General features: G+C 42.0%; 1 protein-coding gene across 1 annotated transcript in view; it reads left to right on the plus strand.

The window, feature by feature from the left end:
- Nucleotides 1-643: 643 nt before the first annotated feature.
- Nucleotides 644-17,670, plus strand: part of RAI14 (retinoic acid induced 14) — a 171,880-nt gene continuing 154,853 nt past the window's right edge. Inside the window, exon 1 of the mRNA XM_037798792.1 lies at nt 644-822. The gene's annotated coding sequence lies outside the window, so the exon portion shown is untranslated. The remainder of the gene's footprint in view (nt 823-17,670) is intronic.

Below are 17,670 nucleotides of genomic sequence, written 5' to 3' on the forward strand. Positions count from 1 at the left end.
CACATTGCTTTGAGGAAGTTCCACGTAAGCGCCTCTCGGGCTGAAGATTTCCTATTTCCAACTCCTGAGCAGAGAACAAAACTTAACGCTGGTAGTTTTCTCTTGCCACCTGATGAGTGTTATGAAACAGTCACTCCAACCAATTGGTTCAGTCTAGAGAATATAAATACATTCTAGTTTACTTTCTGTTCAACAATTTTGGAAAATAAAACCGATTTGATTCTGGTCAGAAGGGGCTTGGATGAGTGACTTTAACTCCCCACCCCCCCCAAACGATTTTGGAAACTGAGTAAAAACAACACTACTTGCGATCTCATCCGTCCTAAATCCCAGGGGTTAGAGGACCGGTCCTTTCCACAAACTTCAGGTTAAAAGGGTTCCGCGATCCGTGGAAAACCAAAGCAAGGAAAGGACGCCGAGGGGATGCAGCGGCTGCGGGGAGGGCAGGAGGGGCCGGGCGGGCCGCGAGCACCTCCCGCAGGTCCGGGCCGGCGCGCGGGGCCAGGTCACCTGACTCGAGGAATTTGGGGCCGCGCGGGGTGGAAGGGGAGGGGAAAGGCTAGCACCTCCCTTCCCGCTCCCGCTGGATCCAGGTCGGCGGGGGCCGGCGCCCGGCGGCCACGTGGTGGTGCTGCCACTGCCTCCGCCCAGCCGGCCCGGCCCGGGAGCCGCGGCGCCCAGTGACCCCCGCAGCCGGGAGGAGGGAGGGAGGCAGGCGCAGGAAGCCGAGCAGGAAGCGAGCCCGGCGGCCGCGTTTTCCTGGGGAAGCGGCGGACGGGGCGGCGTAGCCTGCGGGGCCCGGGGAGCCGCCGCCTCGATGGGGTGAGTGTGCGGCGCCGGGAGTTGGGAGCCGCCCCGGCGCTGCGTTCCCGGCTCCCTCCCCACCCCGCCTTTGTGTCTGGGGCTCGGGAGGCAGCGAGGCGCTGGGGACTGCGCGCCGGGTGGAGCGGCTTGGCGGGGGTGGCAGCGAGGGTCCGGCCACCGCTCCCTTGTCCGCCGCCGGCCGCCAACTGTCTGCGTAGGACGTATTTGGGGGAGAAAAAGGGAATGGCGAGGCGGGGGTCGAGGGACAGAGGAAGGACCCGGGCAAGTTAGGGGAGGGCTTTCCTCCACCCGGTCCCCCGCGACCGGCACACGGGCTGGGGAATGGCGTTAGGCAGGGGCCACGGGGTTGCCGAGGGAGCGCGAGTGGGAATGAATGGCCAGACCCCAGAAGGGCGTTCTGAGTGCGTCCTCAGGTCAGCACACTGCAGCACCCTGCAGCACCCTGGCCCACCTGCCTCGTCCAGCCCGGCGCCCCTCTCCCTCCGGGTCCCGGCTTCTGGGCTCGACCCGCCTCTTCTCTGAACTTGTAGGAGCTGCGAAGGGAGGCGCGAGCGGGAGACTGCGAGTGGCTCCGTCGCCTTCGGGTCCGCTATTGTTCCTTTTCTGATTCCAGGGATCTCTTCTGCTAGCCCAAGAGCACAGACCAGGCCACTCCGGGCCTGCGACGGCCTCGCCCCCCGCCCTTCTTGCCCCTTTCCCCGCCGCAAGCTCTGAGGAGGGCCGGGAGGAGGGATGCTGGAGTTCGGGCAGACTCCGGAGAGCTGGGTTTTGGGGAAGGGGGAGGAGGGAAGCGAAGAGGGACGCCCGCCCGCCTTCTGCCCAGGAGGGTGGGATCCTTCCTGACCCGCCTACCTTCACTGCCTGTTTGGGTAGCTTTGTGTCTGCAGTTTAGTTTCTGCAGTTTGCAGGGTCCATCTGCTAGCCCCTGGCTCACCCTCTCCTTTTGCGTCTGGGCCTCGCACACCCCTTTTGAGAACCGGGACCCTCAGACCTTGGAGAGGTAGCAGGCAGGATATTAAGGCAGATGGAGGCAAGTGCAGGAGCCAGAAGTGACCTCCCAGGAGTCTGGGCTTGGGCTGTATATCCAGGCTTAACGTTCCCCAGGGAGCACAGCTCAGCGCAACTTTATTTGCAATGATGATTAGGGCAACTCTGCAGACTCGCCGCTGCTCCCCTCGGACCAGCGGCTTCCCTTTCTGCGGGTTCACAGGTGATTTGGATGGATCTCAGTTTCCCTTCCGTGAGAGGAGAATACGAATGTGCCCGAGATGGGGAAACATTGCCAGTTCTCTGGAGAATGTGATCTCAAAGCTGTAAGGGCCGACACAGAGAGGAACTGGTTTGGGCAATCAGAAGGATTTAGCAGGGGAGATTTTCTCCTCTTTAAGATTTAAACAAAGTTGGAGGAGATCTGAATCACAGTGAGGGTGGGTTTTGAGTCTTCTGTCCCCAGCTCACAGCTCTTGTTGAGAGTTTTATTACCAATAGACTAATCTGATAATCTTTTCTTAATGATATCTAACAAGTGTCTTATCCCCCCTTCCCCACCTTCGGATTGTAGAGTAGTAGGTTTTATGTGAGGAAATGTATCCAGTTCTTGTCGTTTTAATCAGTGTGTTCATATCATGGATAGAGAGCATGGTTCCATGCTGGGCTGTCACAGGTTTTCATTGCGGTCCATTGAAATGCTTCATTAATGAATTCTGTGGCATCATTTACACTCTTTATATTTGGGGGATGGGGGGTGGGGGTTGCTAATAACCTTATTGAAACGTCTTATTACTCTGTCTGTGAAATTGGATAAAATGAATGGTTGCTATATGCTGGGGATTCAGTGGAGGAATGACTGGGGTTTGGGGTTAATGGAATACTACAGAGAAGCTTTGCCTCTCATATTCCTCCCTCTCTCCCTCCCTTCCTTTTTAAAAAATAAGTATGAATTATTTCAAACATTAAAAATACAGGATATAGTAAGGCATCCATTTACCTACTATCCCAGTTTGAGTTACTAATATTTCCATATTTGCTTCATATACCCTATACTCCCAATAAAAACTAACTGAAATAGTTTATCACCCCCCTCCTCGCCCCTATTGTCACCACTAACTACTAACGTGAAGTTGGCATATATAGTTAGTTCCCAAGCATGTTTTGGTATTTCTGAATCTTATGTATCCACAAAGAATTTATGCAAGTTTATGTAGTTCTATGTAGCTTGCTTTTTAAACTTACTATATTTTGGGGGTACATGTAGATCTTTATTCACTTGAGCTGTAACAGGGAATTCCAGGGTATGAATAAATCACAGTACATTCATTTCCTTGCCCAGGGAAAATTAGTGTTTCCACTTTTCACTATTATAGACACTTTTTCTGCTGAGGAACATTTGGTCTGTTTCTACTTTTCTACTGTAACGAACAGTGCTACAAGAAATAATCCTGAGACATGTTTCCTTGTGCACCAGTTTCTCTTACTCACTGGACAATGGTTAAGTAGTAGAGTCCTAAGTAAGGCTGCATTGGTTAATTCAATCATTAATCAACAAATACTTAGGGACTATGTAGCATCCCTCTTGGCTATTTGTTGCATGACAAAGTGAAATTAATCAATATTCAGCTTTAATAAAACTACGTTAGTTGCCTGGATTCTTTTGTTGCTGTTGACTTGTTTTCTCAATTTTCTCTTTTTGATTAGAAAAGTGTCTTTTAATTATAAAGTTGAAGCATGAGCCAAAACTGGTGTTGAGTTGGGATACTGGGGTTGATGCCTTCTCTCAGCCAGTCATCAAAGTGACCTTTGATTACTTACTCAACCTCCTCCTTCCTTGGTCAAGTTAAAAGGTTTGAATTAGCATTTGCAAAGTCACATTCCTCGTCTAAGAATTTATGTAGTTGGGTTAGTGCTACATTTTGCCCCCTGATTGTGCTTCCTGATTATTTCTTCAAATGTCAGGCACATTCCTGCCTCAGACTTTGAATTTGCTGTTCCCTCTGTCTGGAAAGCTCTTCCCCTAGATATCTACAAGGCTGTCCTCTTCAACCCCTTGGGTCTTTACTAAGCATCACCTCAGGAAGATCGTCCCTGGCACTCCCTGCCAACATACCCTGCCCTGTCTTCCCTGCTTTATTTTTCTCACCATGGCACTTATCACCTAACTTGTCATGTATTTTAATTTATATTGTCCATTGTTTGTCTCCCTCTACTAGAATATAAGCTGCAGGAAGGCAGGAGTTTTGTCTCTTTTGCTCACCACTGTGTCCCTAATATCTATAACAGTATTGACATATAGTAGGTACTCAAATGCTTGTTGAATGAATGTATGATTATAATGTTTTTTTTTGTGTGATTTCTACTTGAAAATTCTCTTTTAGCACATAATGGGTATCTTAAATGGTACCCGTTTTGACCCAGATATAATTGTGTGCTCCAAGTGTCATAATTACAGTACAGGTTCCATTCAGGATAAAAATCATAGGTCTTATAAAGGAACCACTCTGTTTAAATCAGTGGGAAATATTCCCCAAAGCTCGTGTATCTCCAGATTTTGTTCTCCCAACATTTTGCCTGAACCTAAATTCAAAGGAAAACATGAGTAGCACAACGTCTGGATGCACACCCACCTTTCCTTTCCTTGATGACCTAGCTTTCCAGCATTTTAAATGTGCGAGATATATAACCAAGGGATATTTGGTCTCCATCCCACACAGAATCTGTACAAATAGGCTGGCAGCAGTCTCAAGCAACTTCAGTTGCATTGAATTTCTAAGAACAGAAAAGAGTATTTCTCTGAATTTTTGCTGTGTCTAGACTTATCATTGCACTGAATTAGTGCATTCATCCATGAAATTTTAGTTTGGGGGGAAAATGATTTCCTTAGTCTGAAGATGCATGAGCAACCAATATATAGCAGAGGACCTAGATATACTGCCACATAATAAGATCCTTAATTTGTGGTACAGAAAACATTCATAGTTTAGTGCAGTGTTATTTTGCTAAAAGCAACTGAATTTTCCCTATCTTACATGATGAGTATAGGAGTTGACAAAACAAAGCTAAATATATCAAAAGCCTCTTGGGAATGTTTTAAGTAGGTGATAGGAAAAAGGAGTCTGGAAGTTTTTCCATTGACTATGTAGGTACAAGATACTGATGGTATCCTAAAAAAATCTCTCGAGTATTGAAGTACAACCATTTTGATCATTTGTAATAAAATGCTACTGAAAGGAATCAGTGTATGTCAGATCCAGATAGTTTGTTCCCTCAGGCTGAAGCTTATTGTTCAATGATTTAGAGATTTCTTTTCTTTTGCTTCTAGCTACTCATGAGATGAAAAGTACAGGTGGCTTAAAGAAAGAGCAAGATTGTTAATCAAACATCCATTTCCTAGCCCTAGCAATCTACAGTGAACAAAAAGGTAGTCTAGTCTTTGACATCAGACTCACTGATGGGCAGCAGTTAATTCAGTCAATATTTTAATAAGGAACTTTACTGACTTAGCCATGTGTTTAAAAATAAAGCAAAACAAAATATTCTATTTGATTTAAGGAAACATGCCTCGTTCTTCAGCTTTATATTCTGTGTCATATAGTAGGTGATTTATTGAACGACACACATACAGTATAAAGCCCCTCATAGTGGTCATCGGCTATAGAGCAGACATAGTCTACAGTGGAATTTAAACAATAACCAAAAGGCAAAATGCAGGTCGAAGTTCAGAATATGTAGTTTCCCTCCCTCTAGCTAGGTCAACAACAGGCAAGTCACTTCACCTCACTACGGCTTAGTTTTCTTACCTATAGTTAAGAAACATACTGGTCATCTGTGTCCACCCTTCAAGGAAATGTGTGTTATGTTTGGATTGCTACACCTATTGGCTTTGTGTGATAGATATCACCCTTCTCTAATTTACCTGTGATCTAGTCCAGTCTCTTCTGAAGTAAATGATGTTCACTGAGAAGACAGTGTCCTGGCATATAAATTCTAGGACCATTGGTCAAGCCTGAACCAGGGCAGACCTTTGGAAGTTCTTCATGATTTGTTCATCCCTGCTTCTAAATTAACAGAATCTAATTCTGAGAAAAATACAGGAGCTTACTGTAGTGGTAAGTGGAAAAAAAAATACCTTGATTCTTATTCTTTATTTTTTTCTCAAGTTGACATTTAATGAACACCAAAGTTAATTGGTTATCGGGTAACCCAACAAGCAATTCATCATCTAATGTATCACTTTCCCTGATGAGCTTTTATTATATTACTTTCTTAACAAATCTGAGCCCAGTTTTTCTTAGCCCTGTTAGGTCTTGCCATTGGTGAGACCAAAATTAGACGTACCTGTTTTTTCTTTTATGATTTTTAGATGCATTCAGTTTGTTTAATCTAGAATGTGTTCTTTTCCTTAAAAAAAAAAAAAGCTAAACAATTCTAAAATTAAATAGGACAGCAGTAGCGTTACCTCTTTTCACTTTCACAACATCTGTTCAGTCCCTTTTGTTGGCTGAATCAGTGGTGGAAACTCAGCAAGAGAAGAAAACTCTGGCAGGGTTCATTGATGGAGAATAAAGGACTGAGAAACTTCCTTTTGACCTAGGGCAGCACGGAGTAAAGTGCTTTCCTCCAAAAGGAGCCTCCTTTGCAAACCAGGGCAGACCAAGTGTAACAGTGACTCTTAAATATTTTTGAGTCATAGATGGACACATTTGCAAATCTGATGCAGGTTTTGGACCATTTTCCCAAACGTATATAATACATTGTATGCATTCATAATTTTTATGGATTTCAGGAAGTTCATGGAACTCCCTGCCCTAAGCCCATTTATGAAACTCTTGGGAATCTCGAGGTTAAGAACCCCAGATCTATTGAATATACCTGGAAAACCTTGTTTTGTTTATCCTGTTTACATTGAACAGCCACTTCTTGAGGGCGAAGAGCACAGTTACAAGGGGTCTATTTTCTATCATGTGCCACTATCTCCCAGGACAATTTGATAACTTGCCATTACTATCAATGGAAAGTAATAATCAAGGGTTTTTTATCGTCCATTGGAAAAACCAGTTTCCGGTTGCTATGCCAACCATCTCCATGCCGTTGCCCATGTTTAGGAGCTGTTTCTACTGGATGCAGTAAAACGCTATTTAGAAGTAATAAAGAGTTGCCCTGTACTATGACTTTCACAGAGACCTGATGAATCCCAAGGATGGGCCTTAAGTTCCTCCCCACGAAGGAATGTATTTCTTGGTCCATAGTTGGACCTGTGCCATCCTCTGCTTTCCAGATGACAGCAGTTTCTTGGCTTTGCTGTTGCTAGAGGGAACTGCAGATGTCCTTGGCCCCACCCAGCAACACTCCTAAGCTTGCTGAGGTAGGTCTCTGACTTCTTGGTCCACTGGGGGAAAAAACCCCAGGCTGTTTGGTCCTTCTCATCTAGGCCTCCCACCTGATGTGGGGCTGCCTTGGTGGGGACCCGAGGAAGACAGGGCTAACTTTTATAGCTGGAGAGCTGACCTTCCACTGGAAACCTGTTCTTCCAGAGAAAAACATCCTTCTGCAGTAGGTGGCACAGCTGTGGGAAGGGACTGCCTTGTCATCCACACTTCAGGGAGCCTATTCTGTCAGTATCCATCTTGGAAATTGTCCTCAAACCTCTTGGGTCCACTGGGGCAGAGGACACTGTGTCTGGCCCATAACAGAGGCCCCACAAGGCAAGCTCTTTCAACAACTCAGTTCAATTGACTTGAGCACTTTCTGTGTGCCAGGCACTTTGCTGCTGGCATGTCAGCTCCTGGAGGTCAGGTCTTGTCTTATTCATTGTCAGATATCCTATGAGCAATACATATTAACAGAATACTGAGTGTTAGAGGATCCATAGAGGAATGACAATCCCTGCCCTCACAGAGCTTTGAGTTTTAACAAGTTTGCAATCCACTATAGTACAAGGCAGACTATTAGTGGTTGCAGGGAGGTGGGGGAACTCATTCGACAGTTGAGATTGAGGCCTAGGGAAGGGAAATGATCTCTTGGAACATGGCACAGTTGGTAAGAGTCAGAGCTAGACACAAACTTTAGTTCTAGCTATTCAAAGCTCCAGGTTCCTAAAAATTGTAGTTTTCTGTTCTCACCAATGTAGATGTGGCGTTGGGAGTCCTATGCTTAGCTAATGGTAATTGTCATAAATGAAGAAGATAAATAGATAAGGAGAAGCCCTGTTGGAGAATAGGGTGAAAATGGGAGTCCCAGGTGAGGCCGATGGCATTAAGCAGTGGCATACAAGTCAGACAAATGTGGCTTGATCCCAGGTGTAGCCAAGGTTGCTCAACAGGTGCCCACAAAATGGATCCAGGCCCTCAGCATCCCACTCAGCCAATCTGTCAGTGCATGTTGGTAAATTAGCAGATTCTGTGCTCTTGATTTAGCAAGGGTGCTCAAGGAATTTGAAGACCTCTTCCCATGAAAGACGTGTGCTGGGGAATGACCATTTTTCACAAGTGAAGGGGAGCACTAACTTGCAGGGGACTAGTATGACCCATGGTCAATTCATTGTGCAGCTGATGCACAGCCTCCCCCAGCTGCCCTGAGGACCTGGGAACCTGTGAGCCAAAAGGCTCATGAATGACAGATTGCGTTTTCTTTCTTCCTTATGAAAGGCAACCGAAAGGGAAATAGAAGATAGGGCACATCCACTAGCATAGGCCAGAACCGCAGGAGGGCTGAGCACCCCACCCTGAACCCTGTCAAGGGGTCCTAACACAGATGAGGTGATGAGTCTTCTACCGTTCTCTCTCCCAGAAAATCGTATTTCAGGCCCAATCCACATTCCTCATGGGTGCAAGTGGATTTGGATGCTTTCAGAATCCCCTTGGATCTTTGTTTCAAAGAGGGGAAAAAAAAAGATTTTCTTTGGGGCTATTTTTCTCTTTGGAGAGAAATGTTTCACATTTCTTTCCTATGAGCTTTTTTAAATGAGGAAAAAAATGTCCAAAATATACGTGCAGAAACTATAACCAATATCCATACACCCACCATCCAGGATTTCCTAGGAGCTTTATTAAAGGGAAAACTCATTTCTGCCGCTAACCATATGTTGGCAATCTCGATAAACGTCCGTAGTTGGAGTCTTTCTCTGCTGTACAACTTTATACCATGTTGGATGTGCTTATTTTTTTTCTCATGTGTTTTCTGTAAAAGTCAGAAAGAGACAGGCATACAGAGTGCAATGATTTTCTCAAACTAATACCTACCCAAGCACTGTTTCCTGGCCAATCTGTTGACGACTGTTAACTTTTATGCCTTGAACCAGCCACAAGCTTGCTTGCTTTCTCTCCTTTAAAACAGCCCCTGATTATTTTAAGTGCATACCTCTGGGAACAAAGGGCATTTGATTCTCATTACATTGAAAATGGGTGTCTATATCCACCGTGTTAAAAGAAACAGAAGGAACAGCTCACTAATTCTGGCTGATAACAGCTGTGGGCATGGATGGCCGCCTGCCGGGCTGTAGGTGCTTTTATGAGTGGCTTCCAGAACAAGTATCACCTGTAGTCACCAGCCCCATTCCTGTCTTGTTGGATGACATTTTTAGGATTCCACTTGTATTGAATTATCAGTGCTTTTAATTGTCCTGACAAATTGCAGTATTTCATTTTTCATACCTTGGAGAGAGTTGTTATATGGGTATTAGAATAACTTCTTAAGGACCAGAAATGTCTAATTATAGGGAAGCATCTAGGTATCTAGACTCCTACTTTTCCTTGATGTTGCCAAAACATGGGAAACCTCCACCCCCATCCGTGGGTTGCCAGTTCAGCTGAATACAAAGGAGCCTTTACTTGTCCATAATTATTTTTATATTTTTTCCCATTATTGATTTGGCATATTTAACAATGCTATATGGAAGATGATTTGCTGACTCTTGAGTTCAATAAAGTTATTCATGAAACATATGCTCAGCATATGAAAAGTACAAAGGAATCTCCCCTCCCCTCGAGTGAGGCAAGGACATGCTAGTGTGGGCTAGCAGCCAGAGGGATGCCTTTTTCAAATTGATCCATTCAGAGGGTGTGCCTTTTGGCGATTTGACTTCCTAGAGGGAATCCTGTATGTGCCAGTAGCGGTTCTGAGGATTGTTCCATCTTCAAAGGCAAATGATTTTTTTTTTTTTTTTTTTTTTAAATAATAAGAAGGCTGGGCTGTTGGCCAGTCTTTTATTTTATTTTTTTTTAATTGTTACTGGTGTTGCCTCATATGCAGCCAAGTGTAGTATCTTGGACTCTGGAGCTGAGCAGACCTCAGTTTAAATCCAGCCTCCTCCATTTAAAAGCTGTGCCATTTTGAGTGAATAAACTTTTTGTGCATATAATTTCCTAATCTGGAAACTGGGAATAATAACCACAGCATCAAATTCCAGAGTGGTTGAGAGAATTAAATAACATTCATTTCTTTTTTTTTTTCAAATTCAATTTTATTGAGATATATTCACATACCATACAGTCATCCACAGTGTACAATCAATTGTTCACAGTACCATTATATAGTTGTGCATTCATCAGCACAATAAATTTTTGAACATTTTCACTACCACACACACAAAAGAATAAGAATAAAAGTTAAAGTAAAAAAGAGCACCAAAAACATTCCATACTCCCTATCCCTCCCTATTATTCATTTACTTGTTGTCCTCATTTACTTTTTTTTTTTAGCTGTTTCTTCCTTTGTTTTTTTTTTTTTTCATATACCACGCAGTCATACAAAACAAATCGTACTTTCGATTGTTTACAGTACCATTACATAGTTGTACATTCATCACCTAAATCAATCCCTGACACCTTCATTAGCACACACACAAAAATAACAAGAATAATAATTAGAGTGAAAAAGAGAAATTGAAGTAAAAAAGAACACTGGGTACCTTTGTCTGTTTGTTTCCTTCCCCTATTTTTCTACCCATCCATCCATAAACTAGACAAAGTGGAGTGTGGTCCTTATGGCTTTCCCAATCCCATTGTCACCCCTCATAAGCTACATTTTTATACAGCTGTCTTCGAGATTCATGGGTTCTGGGTTGTAGTTTGATAGTTTCAGGTATCCACCACCAGCTACCCCAATTCTTTAGAACCTAAAAAGGGTTGTCTAAAGTGTGCGTAAGAGTGCCCACCAGAGTGACCTCTTGGCTCCTTTTGGAATCTCTCTGCCACTGAAGCTTATTTCATTTCCTTTCACATCCCCCTTTTGGTCAAGAAGATGTTTTCCGTCCCATAATGCCAGGTCTACATTCCTCCCCAGGAGTCATATTCCACGTTGCCAGGGAGATTCACTCCCCTGGGTGTCTGATCCCACGTAGGGGGGAGGGCAGTGATTTCACCTTTCAAGTTGGCTTAGCCAGAGAGAGAGGGCCACATCTGAGCAACAAAGAGGCATTCAGGAGGAGACTCTTAGGCACAAATACAGGGAGGCCTAGCCTCTCCTTTGCAGCAACCATCTTCCCAAGGGTAAAACCTATGGTAGAGGGCTCAAGCCATCAAACCACCAGTCCCCTATATCTGTGGTCATGTTAGCAACCATCGAGGTGGGGTAGGCAAATACCCCTGCATTCTCCACAGGCTCCTCAAGGGGGCACTACATCTTTTTTTTCCTTGTTTTTCTTTTTTTTTTTTTTTTTAATCATCATTTTATTGAGATATATTCACATACCACGCAGTCATACAAAACAAATTGTACTTTTGATTGTTTACAGTACCATTACATAGTTGTACATTCATCACCTAAATCAATCCCTGACACCTTCATTAGCACACACACAAAAATAACAAGAATAATAATTAGAGTGAAAAAGAGCAATTGAAGTAAAAAAGAACACTGGGTACCTTTGTTTGTTTCCTTCCCCTACTTTTCTACACATCCATCCATAAACTAGACAAAGTGGAGTTTGGTCCTTATGGCATTCCCAATCCCACTGTCACCCCTCATAAGCTACATTTTTATACAACTGTCTTCGAGATTCATGGGTTCTGGGTTGTAGTTTAATAGTTTCAGGTATCCACCACCAGCTACCCCAATTCTTTAGAACCTAAAAAAGGTTGTCTAAAGTGTGCGTAAGAGTGCCCACCAGAGTGATCTCTCGGCTCGTTTTGGAATCTCTCTGCCACTGAAGCTTATTTCATTTCCTTTCACATCCCCCTTTTGGTCAAGAAGATGTTCTCCATCCCACGATGCCGGGTCTACATTCCTCCCCGGGAGTCATATTCCACGTTGCCAGGGAGATTCACTTCCCTGGGTGTCTGATCCCACGTAGGGGGGAGGGCAGTGATTTCACCTTTCAAGTTGGCTTAGCCAGAGAGAGAGGGCCACATCTGAGCAACAAAGAGGCATTCAGGAGGAGACTCTTAGGCACAAATACAGGGAGGCCTAGCCTCTCCTTTGCAGCAACCGTCTTCCCAAGGGTAAAACTTATGGTAGAGGGCTCAACCCATCAAACCACCAGTCCCCTATGTCTGTGGTCATGTTAGCAACCATGGAGGTGGGGTAGGCGAATACCCCTGCATTCTCCACAGGATCCTCAAGGGGGCACTACATCTTTTTTTTTTTTTCCTTGTTTGTCTTTTTTCTTTCTTTTTTATTTTTTTAACTTTCCCTTCTTTTTTAAATCAACTGTATGAAAAAAAAGTTAAAAAGAAAACAAACACACAATAAAAGAACATTTCAAAGAGACCATAACAAGGGAGTAAGAAAAAGACAACTAACCTAAGATAACTGCTTAACTTCCAACATGTTCCTACTTTACCCCAAGAAAGTTACCTAATATAGCAACATTTCTGTGAACTTGTTCCTACTATATCCATCAGAAATTAACAGACCATAGTCATTCCTGGGCATCCCCAGAACGTTAAATAGCTTATCTGTTCTTCTTGGATTACTGTTCCCCCTTCCTTAATTGCTCTCTATTGCTAGTTCCCCTACATTCTACATTATAAACCATTTGTTTTACATTTTTCAAAGTTCACATTAGTGGTAGCATATAATATTTCTCTTTTTGTGCCTGGCTTATTTCGCTCAGCATTATGTCTTCAAGGTTCATCCATGTTGTCATATGTTTCACGAGATCGTTCCCTCTTACTGCCGTGTAGTATTCCATCGTGTGTATATACCACATTTTATTTATCCACTCATCTGTTGAAGGACATTTGGGTTGTTTCCATCTCTTGGCAATTGTGAATAATACTACTATGAACATTGGCGTGCAGATATCTGTTCGTGTCACTGCTTTCAGACCTTCCGGGTATATACCGAGAAGTGCAATCGCTGGATCGAATGGTAGCTCTATATCTAGTTTTCTAAGGAACTGCCAGACTGACTTCCAGAGTGGCTGAACCATTATACAGTCCCACCAACAATGAATAAGAGTTCCAATTTCTCCACATCCCCTCCAGCATTTGTAGTTTCCTGTTTGTTTAATGGCAGCCATTCTAATCGGTGTTAGATAGTATCTCATTGTGGTCTTAATTTGCATCTCTCTAATAGCTAGTGAAGCTGAACATTTTTTTCATGTGTTTCTTGGCCATTTGTATTTCCTCTTCAGAGAACTGTCTTTTCATATCTTTTGCCCATTTTATAATTGGGCTGTCTGTACTATTGTCATTGAGTTGTAGGATTTCTTTATATATGCAAGATATCAGTCTTTTGTCAGATACATGGTTTCCAAAATTTTTTTCCCATTGAGTTGGCTGCCTCTTTACCTTTTTGAGAAATTCCTTTGAGGTGCAGAAACTTCTAAGCTTGAGGAGTTCCCATTTATCTATTTTTTCTTTTGTTGCTTGTGCTTTGGGTGTAAAGTCTAGGAAGTGGCCGCCTAATACAAGGTCTTGAAGATGTTTTCCTACATTATCTTCTAGGAGTTTTATGGTACTTTCTTTTATATTGAGATCTTTGGTCCATTTTGAGTTAATTTTTGTGTAGGGGGTGAGGTAGGGGTCCTCTTTCATTCTTTTGGATATGGATATCCAACTCTCCCAGCCCCATTTGTTGAAAAGACCATTATGGCTCAGTTCAGTGACTTTGGGGGCCTTATCAAAGATCAGTCGGCCATAGATCTGAGGGTCTATCTCTGAATTCTCAATTCGATTCCATTGATCTATATGTCTATCTTTGTGCCAGTACCATGCTGTTTTGGCAACTGTGGCTTTATAATAAGCTTCAAAGTCAGGGAGTGTAAGTCCTCCCACTTCGTTTTTCTTTTTTAGAGTGTCTTTAGCAATTCGAGGCATCTTCCCTTTCCAAATAAATTTGGTAACTAGCTTTTCCAAGTCTGCAAAGTAGGTTGTTGGAATTTTGATTGGGATTGCATTGAATCTGTAGATGAGTTTGGGTAGAATTGACATCTTAATGACATTTAGCCTTCCTATCCATGAACATGGAATATTTTTCCATCTTTTAAGGTCCCCTTCTATTTCTTTTAGTAGAGTTATGTAGTTTTCTTTGTATAGGTCTTTTACATCTTTGGTTAAGTTGATTCCTAGGTACTTGATTTTTTTAGTTGCTATTGAAAATGGTATCTTTTTCTTGAGTGTCTCTTCAGTTTGTTCATTTCTAGCATATAGAAACATTACTGACTTATGTGCATTAACCTTGTATCCTGCTACTTTGCTAAATTTGTTTATTAGCTCTAGTAGCTGTATCGTCGATTTCTCAGGGTTTTCTAGATATAAGATCATATCATCTGCAAACAATGACAGTTTTACTTCTTCTTTTCCAATTTGGATGCCTTTTATTTCTTTGTCTTGCCGGATTGCCCTGGCTAGCACTTCCAGCACAATGTTGAATAACAGTGGTGACAGCGGGCATCCTTGTCTTGTTCCTGATCCTAGAGGGAAGGCTTTCAGTCTCTCACCATTGAGTACTATGCTGGCTGTGGGTTTTTCATATATGCTCTTTATCATGTCGAGGAAGTTTCCTTCAATTCCTACCTTTTGAAGTGTTTTTATCAAAAACGGATGTTGGATTTTGTCAAATGCTTTTTCAGCATCTATTGAGATGATCAATTGATTTTTCCCTTTTGACTTGTTAATGTGTTGTAATACATTGATTGATTTTCTTATGTTGAACCATCCTTGCATGCCTGGAATGAACCCCACTTGGTCATGGTGTATGATTTTTTTAATGTGTCTTTGGATTCGATTTGCAAGTATTTTGTTGAGGATTTTTGCATCTATATTCATTAGGGAGATTGGCCGGTAGTTTTCCTTTTTTTGTAGCATCTTTGCCTGGTTTTGGTATTAGATTGATGTTAGCTTCATAAAATGAGTTAGGTAGTGTTCCATTTTCTTCAATGTTTTGAAAGAGTTTGAGTAAGATTGGTGTCAGTTCTTTCTGGAACGTTTGGTAGAATTCTGTGAAGCCATCTGGCCCTGGGCATTTATTTGTGGGAAGATTTTTGATGACTGATTGGATCTCTTTGCTTGTGATGGGTTGGTTGAGGTCTTCTGTTTCTCCTCTGGTCAGTCTAGGTTGTTCATATGTTTCCAGGAAATTGTCCATTTCCTCTATTTTATCCAGTTTGTTGGCATACAGTTGTTCATAGTATCCTCTTATAATTTTTTTAATTTCTTCAGGATCTGCAGTTATGTCACCTTTTCCATTCATTATTTTGTTTATATGGGTCTTCTCTCTTTTTGATTTTGTCAGTCTAGCTAGGGGCTTGTCAATGTTGTTGATCTTCTCAAAGAACCAACTTTTGGTGATATTTTCCTCTCTATTGTTTTTTTGTTCTCTATGTCATTTATTTCTGCTTTAATCCTTGTTATTTCTTTTCTTGTACTTGGTTTAGGATTGGTTTGCTGTTCATTTTCTAGCTTCTTCAGTTGATCCATTAGTTCTTTGATTTTGGCTCTTTCTTCCTTTTTTATATATGCGTTTAGTGCTATAAATTTCCCCCTTAGCACTGCTTTTGCTGCATCCCATAGGTTTTGGTATGTTGTGTTCTCATTTTCATTTGTCTCTATATATTTAGCAATTTCTCTTGCTATTTCTTCGTTAACCCACTGATTGTTTAGGAGTGTGTTGTTTAACCTCCAGGTATTTGTGAATTTTCTAAGTCTCTGATGGTTATTGACTTCTAATTGTATTCCATTGTGGTCAGAGAATGTGCTTTGAATAATTTCAATCTTTTTAAATTTATTGAGGCTTGTTTTATGTCCCAGCGTATGATCTATTCTGGAGAAAGTTCCATGAGCACTAGAAAAGTATGTGTATCCTGGTGATTTGGGATGTAATGTCCTGTATATGTCTGTGAAATCTAATTCATTTATCAGATTGTTTAGGTTTTCAGTTTCCTTATTGGTCTTCTGTCTGGTTGATCTATCTATAGGAGAGAGTGATGTGTTGAAGTCTCCCACAATTATTGTGGGAACATCAATTGCTTCCTTTAGTTTTGCCAGTGTTTCTCTCATGTATTTTGTGGCACCTTGATTGGGTGCATAGACATTTACGATTGTTATTTCTTCTTGTTGAATTGCCCCTTTTATTAGTATAGAGTGGCCTTCTTTGTCTCTCAAAACATCCCTGCATTTAAAGTCTATTTTATCTGAGATTAATATTGCTGCCCCTGTTTTCTTTTGGCTGTAGCTTGCATGAAATATTTTTTTCCATCCTTTCACTTTCAGTTTCTTTGTGTCCCTGTGTCTAAGATGAGTCTCTTGTATGCAACATATTGATGGTTCATTTTTTTTTGATCCATTCTGTGAATCTATATCTTTTAATTGGGGAGTTTAATCCATTTACATTCAACGTTATGACCGTGAAGGCATTTCTTGAATCAGCCATCTTATCCTTTGGTTTATGTTTGTCATGTTTTTCCCCTCTCTCTATTAATATCCTTTATTGTACCCATACCGAATCTCTTTAGTACTGAACCTTTCTCCAAGTCTCTCTGTCCTTTCTTTGTTTCTCTGTCTTTAGGGCTCCCTTTAGTATCTCCAGTAGGGCAGGTCTCTTGTTAGCAAATTCTCTCAGCATTTGTTTGTCTGTGAAAAATTTAAGCTCTCCCTTAAATTTGAAGGAGAGCTTTGCTGGATAAAGTATTCTTGGTTGGAAACTTTTCTCACTCAGAATTTTAAATATATCGTGCCACTGCCTTCTTGCCTCCATGGTGGCTGCTGAGTAGTCACTACTTAGTCTTATGCTGTTTCCTTTGTATGTGGTGAATTGCTTTTCTCTTGCTGCTTTCAGAACTTGCTTCTTCTCTTCTGTGTTTGACAGTGTGATCATAATATGTCTCGGAGTGGGTTTATTTGGATTTATTCTATTTGGAGTTTGCTGGGCATTTATGATTTGTGTATTTATGGTGTTTAGAAGATTTGGGAAGTTTTCCCCAACAATTTCTTTGAATACTCTTCCTAGACCTTTAGCCTTTTCTTCCCCTTCTGGAACACCAATGAGTCTTATATTCGGACGTTTCATATTATCTATCATATCCCTGAGGTCCATTTCGAGTTTTTCAATTTTTTTCCCCATTCTTTCTTTTATGCTTTTATTTTCCATTCTGTCTTCTTCCAGGTCACTGATTCGTTGTTCAACTTCCTCTAGTCTTGTACTATGAGTGTCCAGAATCTTTTTAATTTGGTCAACAGTTTCTTTAATTTCCATAAGATCATCCATTTTTTTATTTACTCTTGCAATGTCTTCTTTATGCTCTTCTGGGGTCTTCTTGATCTCCTTTGTATCCCGTACTATGGTCTCATTGTTCATCTTTAGTTCTGTGAGTAGCTGCTCTAGGTGCTATGTCTCTTCTGGTCTTTTGATTTGGGTGCTTGGGCTTGGGTTATCCATATCGTCTGGTTTTTTCATATGCTTTATAATTTT

This window comes from Choloepus didactylus, chromosome 11 (assembly GCF_015220235.1).
Source record: "Choloepus didactylus isolate mChoDid1 chromosome 11, mChoDid1.pri, whole genome shotgun sequence".
Lineage (NCBI taxonomy): Eukaryota > Metazoa > Chordata > Mammalia > Pilosa > Megalonychidae > Choloepus > Choloepus didactylus.